The sequence below is a fragment of the Falco cherrug genome, chromosome 9 (genome assembly GCF_023634085.1).
Source record: "Falco cherrug isolate bFalChe1 chromosome 9, bFalChe1.pri, whole genome shotgun sequence".
Taxonomy (NCBI): domain Eukaryota; kingdom Metazoa; phylum Chordata; class Aves; order Falconiformes; family Falconidae; genus Falco; species Falco cherrug.
The window spans coordinates 35,501,161-35,514,682 of NC_073705.1; the positions used below are offsets into that span (position 1 = coordinate 35,501,161).

The following is a 13,522-nucleotide window of genomic DNA, read 5'->3' on the forward strand; positions in this document are numbered from 1 at the left end:
CCTTAACCTGCTATCAACATGGAAAGACTAGGGTAATTCATGAAAAGTTTTGATGTAAAATTATTTATTTCCTTTAGTTCAAATCATTGTGAACAGCAAAGCTATCCAAACAAAACACAGCATTTCTTCTGTTTTGATGCATTTAAATTTTTATTTCTTTGGTGGCTCTCACTACAACGCTAACTATGCTCAGAAATTGCATGTCTCTAGCACCGCAAGCTTTTCTTAGCTAAGTTTGGTTAAGCAAGGACTATGTTTAAGACAGGGGCCAGCCTCTTTAACACAGGCATGCATTCCAAAGTCTCTTGTTTTCAGGTTGCTGGTGGAAATTTTCATCTCCCCTGTCTGGGTTTTCTTCTGAGCTGCCCGTCACAGTTCTTCAAACATGGAATAGTTTCCAAGTGGCTGGTGAAAGTAAGTCTCTTTGTTTTCCCTCTCTCTCCATTTCTACTGCTGCTACACTGCCACTTACTCTTTCATCTAGTGGCTTCGTTATTTGGGAAAGGTTTTACCAAAATCCTGGGTCATCTAGTGGGGCAGCAAATTCTCAGGCTCTAACTTCTAGGAATGGGCTCCATGTGTGAAGAGAACTTCTCTTGGTGAAGACACCATGGGATCAACCACTCGGCTCAGTCTCATCATGAATTTAGCATCATTTTGGAATTCCACCTTCTTGGAGGGACTCAAGTCTTGTATTAAACCAGCCCTTTATATGCTAGGATGTTAAATTTAATGCAGGTAGTCTGAAGTTTGAAATTAGCAATAATTCAAGTGAAAAACCCAGGCCTTGTCATTCAATAACATCAGGGGTTGCTACAGAAACCTGTAATCTGTTAAGTTTATACTGTGTGTTACAGGCTTGTATCTTGCCTGGGTCAGAGGACACTGCAAATATTAGAGTTTCACAGAAGAAACAGGGGATTCTCACGTTCTTATTTAATGCAGTGTGTAACCTGGCATGGAAAATCTGGGAAGAAAAGGTAAATCTGTGCCTGTCTATGCTTCCACTACCTTCGGTTGAGAAAAGAAAATTAGAAGTATAGGACAAGCATTTCTATCAACTAAGCAAGAATGATTAGACATCTGAAGCTAAAATGCAAACTCTCAAGCCCAGCGTTGAGGTTTTCAGAACATCATTAAGAGATGGCTAGGGAAGACTGAAAATGCTGAAAAATAGGAAACATTAAGGCAGCACCACTATTTTAAATGATGTCTAGCAAAAAGGTGATGGTATTTTTAAAAGCTGTTGAATTGGTATTTTTGGTTGTAGCATCCAATAACCCAAAAGTTCTGAAACTTTCTGAGAAAAAATTGGAACCCACTTAATTCTTCTTCATAGCCGTGGGAAACCACATCCCTGGCATGCTGTCCCTTGAAGATATTTGCTCATATATAGATATGGGAGTAGGTGGCTGAAGGTGATTGAATAGCATAAGATTTTCCAATTACATCACGATTATAGCAACATCCCAGATAACTTTCTGATGAATCAGTGTGAAAAATCACAAGGTCAAGCCCAGACCTGCTGTGCAGGTGGAGCCCTGGTGTGTGCTGACATCAAGCAGAAATTTGGCTGCTTAACAGGCGGGTTTGTTGCATATTTAGTAGCTGCAAAACATACACAGGTTTTACATTATGATACTTGAAAACACCACCTGTACTACTTCATGCTGACTACCATAGCTTAAAACAAAAAACAAACATGCAAGCTTTAGAAGAACAGAAGAAAAGCCCTAAGTAAAACATGACACAAAGCATAGTAGCCATCAGACTGCCTCAAGATGATGTGCTAAGTCAGAAAGACAAATAGCAGCAGGTGATACTCTCAGGTAGCTGTCAGTTAAATTGGCTAAGGTAATCTATAGAAGTGTCATTTGAAGTCTCCAAATTTCTCTTGGAAGTCAGAAGTTTATTTCTCTACCAACAAGGGTATAAAATGCTGCACACTGTTTTGCTGTCTAGGTTGAAGAAAATTACCTGAGAGTACCTGGTGTGTTCAAACATAATTCTTCCTTCTTTGTCCCTGAAATCGTACTTTCTTACATATGATGCAAAGCAGCAAACCATGGGTTCTGCCATATAAACAAAACGTCAAGAGGAAAACTTTCAAGGTTCCCTCAGCTTTTATATGATCTAGGTCTACCTGTTGATAATAAAAAAATAAATAATCAAAGTATAATGAAAACATGAAGACAACATTATTAAGACGTTTCTGCCTCCTGGTTATCTGCATCCATGCTACAGCCTCCCACTCCCCCCAAGCTCACAGCATCCAGATGAGACATGGACATAAAGCTCAGCTAACATATGAGCCGATATTGCCTATCATACACAGCCTTTCACCTTCCAAAAAGTTACAGGTTTGGGGTTTTTGTTTGCTCCTCATCCCCCTGCTCCTAAATTGTTGAGAGCTCCCAAACTGAAAAAGCACCAAAGAGGAGTTGTGAACTATCAGGCCTAAACTTGTCTAAATCCTAGTAAAATTAATTATGTAGACTTTCTTTTGTGATTCCAGTGAAATGAACTCTCTAGACTGCTGGGGATTTTTATATGTACTTCCTCAGTTATAAGAGTTTTCAGGCTCCCTCATCTGTTCCCAGCTACATCCTGTAATTTCCAGTGCTGGTTGCTGCACTAAATCTGGTCAGCACAATTTACATGTACTTATCAGTGACTCATCCACATATTTGAAGATCTTAAGAATGAATCACATCTACATGTTTGCTGAATTCCTTCTGCTGCTTGTGAAGGAAGGCTCGCACTGATGGACTGTAGAACAGAGCTCAAGACAAGAGAGACTTTGATGTTTAGGGGCTTTATGTGAGTGTGCACTCTCTGAAGAGAGGATTTACATCAGTTTATTAAATCATGCTGACTTTGTTGTCAAGCTCAGGCAGTGACACCTTAACAAAACGCATCCTTCAATTTTTCAGGCAGTAACTGAACGTGAGGTATAATTAAAATGTTTGGGTTTGAATTTGGCATTTAAAATATGTTGTTGCTGCTGTTAGAATAGCTCTGTGTCAAATTGGATCAGAGGAGGAAGTGTCACTCAGCACAACAGGCCACAGTCTGCACATATAAATTGTCTCAAATCTTCCCTTTCAAATGTCAGCTGACAAATCAAAATGAGAATAGGCTATGCAGCATAAATACCAGTTATACATTAAAGACTTAACACAGGGCTCCTGTCTACTAACGTCTGAGAGCTCCAAATGCAGAGAAACCACACAGAGTTAATGATAATTGATATCATATGGTCTTTATCAAAGCTTCTCAAGAAAAGCAGCTTAAGGGAAAATCTGTAAATGTGTGTCTTGACCACAGTCTACCAATCTTCTTCCGCATTGGAGCCTTTAACTAATTTGTTGGTTTAATTACTGAGGCACAGGAAAGTTTGCAAGAGTGATAATTGCATATTCTTTGATTGCTGATCATTACATCAAGTGATCTTTACGAATTAAAAATAAACCCTGAGTGTAATATGTGAACCTAGGAAATCAGCTTGTGCCTGAATCTGGAAGTATAAGCCTACTACTCCTGGCTGACAGCACAATGTAATAAAGCAAAGCAACAGCAAAGTTCCAAAAACCTGATAGATATTGCTGTGACAGACAGTTAACTGCAACCTACAAAAATCTGGGATTCAAAGTGGGTCAAGCAAGATCAATGAGACTGCGGGCTTTCATTTGAGGGGGGTTTAGAGCCTTGTTAGGTAACTTCTAATGTGCAACATACTTATATCTTTAATTGGAGGGGGTAGTATAGCCTACTGCACCGTTCTGAACTAGCGCCGGAGGAATTACCAGAAGGTCAAACGGAAGAGAGAGGCAGGGGGAGGAGGAAGTGGTAATTGAAGAGACAAGAGATGATTGTGAAAGTACTTGGAGGAGTCTGTGTGTCTGGCAAGATGCAACCGGACAAGCTACAAACAGGAGGCAAGGCACTTACTGCAACAACCTTTTTCCTCACTTCCCTCCCAGCCTAAAGCAATGCCATCACTAACTGTCCTCAGCAGCTGCTGAAGCAACAAAGCACAATAGTGACTAATTAACTGCAGTATCTATCCCAGTCTAATGACAGAAATATTTGCCATACATACACTCATGAAGCGATCAAGCGTATAACTACAGACACTTATGCTGAAACACCTTAGTTTTCCAGAGATTAACTGAAACGAGAAGTTGACAGCAAAAACATGTAGTCAATAGTTGAACGGCCTTCCTCCTGTTCTGACTCTGTTTACAGCAGTTCTTCTCTGTCCTTTCCACTGTTTATAAAACGCAGTGTCTTATAAACGTTTGCATCATTCGGCAGCAAAACTTGGTCAGAGCTTACCTAGGAAACAGGCCAGGCCTTCAGTCATCAGCATAGCTTTTCACACCCATTAAAAACTAAACACAGTTTGAAAGATAAATTCAGAGGAAATGTTTTAAACAAACTGACCTACTTTTTTTCTTTTTAAAGTATCCCATCATGGAGAAGGTGACAAGCAGTCCTGGATGGCACTGTGAACATAACGGAATTCAGAGTAGAGCCTGAAACACATGGGAAAGAGGGACCAGGAGTGCGTGAGTTAGGCCTTGTGTTACAGACAGGTCAAAGTGCAAAAACCTCAAAGGCTAAAAAAGTTTGTACTAGAAAACAGGGGTGAAAGAATTTGGGCAGCAACTTCACAGATGGAAGTACGTGTTTGAGGTACAGAGTGGTAAAATAGTCCAAGGGACATGAAGAGAGAAAATGGCAGCATTTACAATGCTGTAGGGTAACACAAGAAACAGCAATCAAAATAAGAGAAATCAAGAGTCTGATGATTACAATTCATCAGAGCAAAGAATAATGAAGCCAGAGTAACACAGATCAAGGAAAGGGTTTGAGTAAGGATAAGCCTCATGACTGAACACGTGACACGTGACTCAATTACATGGAGAGACAGAGTAAGTCAGGTACTGCTGGTGGCTTCTGAAGACACTTTTTATTTCAGATGCTGAATATCCAGTCTGCCTGACTGGGAACAAAACGTTTGCCTAAGAGGAAATCTGGCATGTTCTCACCCCACTTTTACAGCAACCCTTATTATACATTTCTTGGATTTCAAAGGATTCTCTTGTAGATTAAATGGACTCAATATTTTCAACAGTTCTGCTAACCATTGTTTACTAGTGTTACCTTATACCTGAAAAAAGTTCTTTATAACCCCCCAAGACATATTTTTGAATTATCACAACCTCCAGACTGTAAAGTTAAAACACTTAATCTACTCTTCAGAATTTCTCCTCAGATCTCCATGCACCACCTTGTTCTTATATATACACACACTCTCCTCTGACATGCAATAATAAATTTGAGATGCAAAAGCTGTACATAGAGAAAGAATGCAGGGTTCCCTACGCAGCACACCGAAATTTGATTTGCAACATTTAGTTATTTGAAAGTTTCAAGAAAACAGCAACAGCATGATAAGCAAAAAAGGGGGTTGTTACTTGAACTTTTTTTTGATAGGTGCTTTAAGAACAATTTCAGTTTTCAAAAAGAAGATCCATTTATGATTAATATATAATCTGGTTTTAATGAGGATTTTTTGGGTGTAACATGTACCTTCAATACAGCTACACTATATCTTTATAATGCACACCATTTGCCAAGAGAGACATTACAAACATAAGACATACAATCTTAAAGTGTTTCTGTAGTATTTTTAGAGTTGTATTGTAAAATGCAAAGCCACAACAGTATATCATTATAATTCAAATTTAAAGGCAAGAAAATTCAATATTAAGTAATTTCTTCTGCAACTGCTCCAAGATTGATATTCTGCTGCATAAAAGTATAGACAGTATTTCAGCTAAAGGGTTTTTAAATTATGCACCAAACCTTAAAACACTTACAGATGTACCAGCTTTTTGCTTGTGATCCATTCCACTCTGCAGCACCATCACTCATAGGCAAAAGATATTAGCAGACTAAGACCAACATTTGAGATCTTAATCAGAACTTGGAAACCTGGTTACAAAGGGAAAAGAAAGTATTTATACTGGCATTGAACAGTTCGTCTGCAGTCACCCTCTTCGTGACACTACTTATTTCATATAATTCTATCACATCCTTCTGAGTGTTTTTCTAGGCTGATGAGTCCTCCTATTTGGTCATTGCTCATACAGAAGTCACACCAGACCTCTGATTATCCCATCAGCCTCCTCTGGGCTTTTCCTTTCAGGAACTGAGGGGACCAGAATTGCATAGACTGCTCTACACTGACCTACGACAGATTCATAGTGTTACAGTCAACTCCTGACATTTTATATCCTCCTTCAACTGCTACTGCACTCAGCCAGTGCTTTCATAGCACTATTAATTTAACCGGGGTGGAAAGAATCAGCATAGAGCTGTAAGTGCACTTCCCCCACCCTCTCGTGTACCACCACTTTCGCTGCTTTGTATGTCTTCTCACATTAGTCATTTAGTCCCAATGTCTGTTTGCAGCCCATCATAGTTGGTCCTCAACCCTGTTCCTGGAAAAGCTTGGTATCATCAACAAACTTTGTCACCATATGGTTCTCCCACTCATTTCTCTGTATGCTGAATATTGAACAAATACTTGCACAACCTGCTGATGATCTGTCTCCTTTCTGAAGGCTGGTTACATACTCCTGCTCAATTTTTCCTGTCTTTTAACTAATCACTCACCATGTTGATACTTTCCCTCTCATCCCACAGTGCTTTTAATTGCCAAACACTTTTTCAAAATTTGTATTAACTGGAAACGAGGGGACACACAGCAACGGGGTTCCCTCAAAGAACTCAAAATCTGTGAGACTTACCTTGATTTTGCCTACACACCACTGGCCCCTCTGAGATACATGATGTTTATTAAAGCATCAGGTAAGCCTGATCTAGAGCACAGTTCTTCCTTATCTACCCAGTTCTTATGCCAGGCTTCCCAGTCTGTGGTTCCCTATAGCCCTGCTTTCCCTATTCTCAAGATTAGGTGCCCTCACCTAATCCTGTCTTTGGAGCTGGTAGAAAGACAAAGCTATTTTTAAATGACAATTTTGTCAAAAAAATGTAGTTCCACTTTTGAAACTCAGTGCAATAACACCAGATCAGGTGACATTTGCTGTTTATACAAGAAAACTGAAATAAACTACGTTATAGTTGCTGCTGAATGGTTTGGTAGCCCCTGATATCATTCAAGGTTCCTAATACTGGAAGGGCTTCAAAATTTTGTGACCAGTTCCATTCCTCTCCTTGCACTCTACTACCATTTGTGGGTCTCCAATAGGATGAATTCTTTTTCTTGCTGGCCCCAGGTCTTGTACAATTATAAAACTTTAAGCATTATCTTTTCCCTTTCTTTCCTTTCTGTTCAAAGGCATCATCTTTCTTCTTCCTTTATCCTGCCTCCTGTCCTCCCCACTAGCAATTTGTTAAAGATCCTGGTTAGACCTTTGTTGTTTTACTGTGGAACAGCCTATCAATACCATCTGTTGATAACAGGACACAGGGGCTGGAAGTATTTTGTTTTGGTATTTTTGATGTTCAAGTTGAGCCTCATCGGCTCCTGGCAAACAACGATCTGGATGTTGGCTTCACATCTTGTCTATACACAGCCCAGAAATCCATTGGAGGCAGACAATGTGACTGCTTCGCCCAAATCCACTCAAATCTGTTTGAGAGCAACAGGATCACAGCTGGAGGAGAGACTTCTTAGGGCCTCACAAGTTCCATACTGGGTCCAAATAACTCCTACAAATGTAACGGTGGGTAACAATCCAAGTAACATTAAGGGAGCCAAACAGTACTTACACCCAATGTAAGAACCGTCTCACGAATAGTTTATGTGCGAACTGACTTGCCCTGACTATATCTGAATGGTTAACTTTATCCAACACACTAACAAAATGATCTGAGCAGAGAGATGATAAAGTCTGCTAATGACACTCAGCAATTTAAGACAATAAGGGCTGATAAGAATTGTTAAAGGATCATATCAGACTGAAAAGCTGGGCAATAAAATATACCAATGTAAATTGATCTGATATGTAAAACAATGCATAAGGGGGGGAAAAAATAATTTCTAACTGCATGCATGGAAATAGTGACAGCTGAGTCGACCATTACCAAAACTTGATGATATAGTCAGGCAGTACACAAAACCAACATCTCAACGTTCAATAGAGGTCAAAAAGTTATTCAAACATTAGGAACTATTAGAAGGAAACAGCAGATGAAGACAATCATTACACTGTCAAATCCATGGTTTACCCACAAGCTGAATGCTCTGGTCTGCTCATCTCAGAAAAGGCTATAACAGATAGTGCTGGGGGGGGGGTAAGTCAGAGCAGTCTTATAAAAAATACAGAATAGTTCCTGGACAAGGAACAACAGTCTAGACTGAGACTCTTCAGTTTGGAAAAGAAACTGCCAGTCATCCTGCAAGAGCCTACCGAGAGCACTGAACCTAGAGGAAGCTGCGCTTGAAACCATGCGCTAGGAAGCAAATATAGAACGCGAGTATTAATCTAACCGCAGTAAAAGACACTCCATTATACATTGGTTTAAGCCACCTAACGCTTCCACATTTGGTGGGCTTTTTTAATTCGCTGCATATTTGCTTAGCAATTTGGGTCATATTTGTTCTTTTGCAGAAACGGGAAAACCGGCTCACGATTCTCACACAAGTAGTTTCTTTCTTTTTAGCTTCTATTGTACAATGTATAAATTCTTCCCCACAGTAATTCTCCAGCAGGACACAGCCATACTTGGATGCCTTGAACCTCAGCAGAGCAAGAGGTAAGAAATGTGGAGGTAAGATGGGGACCAGCTCAAGCTCTCTTAGTACAGGTCTCTTATAGCTTGGATAAGAAAATGCAGAGCAGATTACATTTTATAGAAGCACTCAGCTTCTCCTCGTTTCTTTGGCTTTAAATAGCTCTGCCACCTGCCTGCTCATCTAAGACAGCCCGTCTGAAGCAGCAAGATAGACCACCTCAGCCTGCTCTGCATGAATGGCCCCACTGCAGCGCTACTTCTGCCACTGAATTTCCATAGCCCATAATCTCTACTGGGGCAGACATACCTAATCATGGCCCTGATGGTTTAGGAGGCTCTACAAACTTAGCTATGAAGACAGCCCTCCACTACTCCTTTAACGCAGAGTCTGATCTCCCTGGCACTGCCAACATAGCACAGACGCTGCCTCATAAGAGGCAGAATTTGAGCAGAAGCATTTTCCATTTGTTTCAAGCTTTTTCATCAGCAGTAGGCACAGGTCTATGTTCCTCTCCAACCAAACCACTAGTTGCATGCAAAGCACACTTCTGACACTCTGCAGTGGGTGTGCATAAAGACTTTTCCCCCTGTATTACCACAAACTTGTTTACCTCATCCTTAAACGAATTTGGTTACGTAAGCCCGTTAAGGAGGTCTGAGTCTGAGGACTTGCATGCAACGTTCTAAATGGACCTGATTTAAATTGATAATCAATGGAAGAAGTTAAATCAATCACAATATCCCTACATCTAAAATTGAACACAGACTGATAGGCTCCCTATTTCAACAAGCTTATGCCATCATGAGATGACAAACAGGGCTGTAAGAGGGTATAAAAGTAAGTAAAAAATGAAAAAAAGAATTATATGGCTTATGTACCTACTGAGGCAAAGTTGAAATGCTTTTCATGCTGTCTAGCCTGCTCTGTGGAGATTAACATCCTCATCCCTCATATAAAATACTCTCTTGATACAACATATAATGGGGTCCTAAACATACACAGAAGATCAGCTGAACATATAGTCTCCCCTGCCCTGTATTGCCGCAGATTAAGAAACAGCCTAGAATTCTGATGACCTACTACCATAATCAAAGAGCAAACATTTTCCCCAACATCTCCCACTGTTTTCTGCAAGTGACATGTGCCCTCTATCACAGACAGGATAAATTCAGTGGGCTGGATGCCAAGCACATGCAGCAAGATAAAGAATTAGCTCAGGCATAGCCAGCACTTGAACCTCCAAAGGTGTTTAAACTGAGACAGTATGTAGCAGGAGTCAGGTTTTATTTATCTTATTTATCTCTAGCATTTTAAAAAAAACAAACAGCACCCAACCAAACCAAACCCCACAGCAAATACATGCCTGTTTGATTTTTATCTTGCTGCCCCTCGCAAAACTGCCATAAAAATTCAGCCTTCCCCCCACCAAGCCATTTTATATCAAACCAAATACACTATAAATGAACTCCTGCTTCCTGTTTGCACCCAAATGCTGATATGACATTGCTTCTGGAAACAAACAGTCCCATCCGTCTTTTATATTAAATTGATTAATTGTTTTTCCATTTGTACTCTTTGTGATGTTCCTCCAAACACTCTGCAAATTATCTAGCCCTTAGAAAGCCAGAAGTTGTTTGGCTCCCCCCACCCCCCTTCCCGCCTTTAAACTTGAATGTAGCTTGAGAGACTTAAGATCTAACATTAGTTTTAACTGCTTCACTGTAGACCTGCTGGCACCATTGACAAAAAGGGAGGGCTCCGAGACATGCCGCGAAGATGCGCTCATTTCAGTGGCCAACAAAGAGCCAAAGGCAACCCCTATTATTAGTGCTAGTGAGACTAGATTTACCGTATTATTAATCATTAAAGTCTGACTAAAAATTCAGACTGGCTTGTACTTACTCCATGGGTCAGGGAGCTTTACCAGAGCTCATTAACTGTGCTGGGCTACTCATTTACTCTTTCTGCCACAACCGTTTTCCTAATGCATGAGGGGGAAAATGAAATACAGGTGATTTTTCTGTTTGAGGGGTGTCTGCTGCTTGATCTTAACAAATAGAAGCAGCAGGAGTATTTTGCTTGTCAAGAGGACAGTAATTCTTCAAATCCCTCTAAAGAGATAATGAGTGGCAGCATAATGCTTTTGATCTGTCATAATTATAAAATAAAAGAGAACGGATGCAAAGCTCGTGTGCCATGGGAAGGTCACCCACTTTTAAACATCTAGGATTCCCTCTGTGTCTAATCCCAGCATGTCCCAAATGCGGCCTATTTTTAGGCACAATAGTGGGTCCGTTATATATCCTGTCCCTATAAAATGAGTGCCTTACTGGTGATTCTCCTGTAGGGCAGCTAATAAGTAGGGAGGAAAATGATGTCTCTGTACTTTTGACTTGCATGCTATGGCAAGGAAGGACAGCAGGAACGTCTCCGCTGTGGCGTCAAACAGTCCCCCTGCAGCATACATGCAATTTAAATTATTACAAGGCAATGTTACAAGTATGAACCCTGGCACAAAATAAAGTAATTACATTTAATTAGGCAGCCAAAAAAAGTGATGGCCTGAGACTCACTGCCTTAGATGTAGCCTTTTGTTGACTTAACACAGGACAGGTAATGAATGAAACTTCAAAGTGTAAGCAACTAAATTGCTACTTAATTAGTGGAGCCCTAGTCAAAAACATAGCAAAACAAAACAAAAAAACCCAAAAAACCCAAACCCTCAATTTTCTTGTGTCAAAGGAATTCAGACAAAGAACCCACATCTCAGAGAGGCCCTGAAATCAAGGATTATTCTATTAAGTACATGTTTGTGTTCAAAAGTGAATTTCTGTATTTGTTAATGTAGAGCTCCCAAGAGGTGCTAGATTGGAAATCCTGGAACCTGACTTTGCCCAAAAGGGAACTTGGTGCAAACAAGTTACAAGCTCACAAATCCCACTTGCCTGCTAAGCATCAGGTACAGATATTTAATCCTTTTAGTACTCTGATCTGCTGGTACACCCATACCAAGCAACCTACCACAGTGAGACAGCTTTCAGAACTCAGAAATGATGTAAGACACAGAAAAAAGAAAGTAGGTATCATAACACTAGATTTTTTACAACCCCTCTCAGTTTTGCTGTTTCATATCCAGGATTGCACAGTCTGCCAGAGCCCTCTCTGGAAGCCCCTTACGCTTCCATAAGCATTCTGCTGCTTTATCATACAATTAAAAGTGAAAAACAAAAGTGGGTCTGAATAGCATAATGAGTTACGCTGGCCTGTGATCTCTGGGCCAGCATTTTATTCTATCAGAGATGAAAACAAGCTGTTTATTGCTCTCATCCCATTCCTCACATGCTTACGTCAGACTCTTAAGTCTCCGCTCCCAAGAGATGCTCAGGATGGATTGGCAGGAGCCTCAGCAGCCAATGGAACCTTTATTTCATCTGTCTTCCTGCAACCGTGTATTTACTGGTGAGAACAGCTGGAAGGTAAAATAACATCTATTATAAAGATTTCTACCTGGCTCATATTTTTTCTTCTCAGCCTTCTTCAGTGCAACACACCCTTCAGCTCCTGACAATTTTAACCATTTTTAACTCTACTTCCCACCCCCAGTTGCCCACCTCTCACATCTTTTCCTTTTATTTCTTCCCTCACTCTCATCCTCCCCTCTTGCTTGTTCATCTCTCTAGAGTCTTTTCATCCCCGTCTGATGTGCTGCTTCACACCCTCCGCTGCAGAGTTTGTGGCTGAGTTTTGGTAGCGCTTTTTTTTTTTTAGGAGAAGTTTTCCTTTTCCTCACCTGTCCCCTGGATGAAACACAGGATTATTCCCCCCCCCCCCCCCCCCCCCCGTTCTTCCCCTTTTTTGATATAAGATGTGGAAAAAAACCAAGCATATGAGCTGGTAGCTCATAGTTTATAGGCGTATGCGCCTATTCTTTGCAATTACTTGAGAGCAGCAATGCGCTGCTGTGCAGGACACATCACAAAGTAAGAGGCTTCATACATTGACATTTTGAGGTTTTATCTAGTCAGTGAAAGTGTCTTCTCAAGAGCCTGTATAATTCAGGAGTCTGAATAACATTTTGAAAAGTGACTCAATGGGAGGGTCTCCCTTACCCTTTTGCATCTTCTGTCTCCATGTAAATCATACTAGCTTGATTCTAACAATTTTCCTTTATATGTTTCATCCACATAATAAGTAATAAAGGGAACCCTGCCATTGAACTTCGTTGTCATCTTTTTTCCATATCTTATATCAAAAAAGGGGAAGAACAGGGGGAAATGTGAACTTCCACAAATTCATATTAAGCCTACTTTTGCTAATACCTTTGATGGTGATTCCTTATAAGTGACTTAAACAAGTCATTTGTGGTGTTGACCAAAATTACCTTGCACTGCCTCCCTCCCGAATACCAACCACACCAATCGCTTTTGCTGTGGGCTGCATATCAGTGCAGCGTGATGCTGACCCCTTCTCCACTGTTCTCTACACCAGTATCCATTGAGACAACAGCATTTTTGTCCAAAACCATATCATACCACCCACCAGTTTGCCTTTTAGCTGGAGATAAGAAACTTTTGAAGGAGTTACCTTCTTTCTGCGCCTCTCACCAGAACACTGAATGTGAAGACTGCTCTCTGCAGGGGTGATGTAAAGATCAAAACCATGCGCTGGACAGTCACATACGGTTTTCAGTAGAAAGTGCAGCAGCACAGAATCTGCTCTACAAAGATATAAAATGTGTATCTACAGAAA

General features: G+C 40.5%; 1 long non-coding RNA gene across 1 annotated transcript in view; it reads right to left on the reverse strand.

Moving 5' to 3' along the window:
- Positions 1-2,275: 2,275 nt before the first annotated feature.
- The window catches only part of LOC114017822 (uncharacterized), a 43,687-nt gene continuing 32,440 nt past the window's right edge, over positions 2,276-13,522 (reverse strand). The window contains exons 3-5 of the long non-coding RNA XR_008733984.1: positions 5,889-6,003; positions 4,447-4,538; positions 2,276-4,338 (exon numbers count right to left, since the gene is read on the reverse strand). This is a non-coding gene — a long non-coding RNA (uncharacterized LOC114017822). The remainder of the gene's footprint in view (positions 4,339-4,446; positions 4,539-5,888; positions 6,004-13,522) is intronic.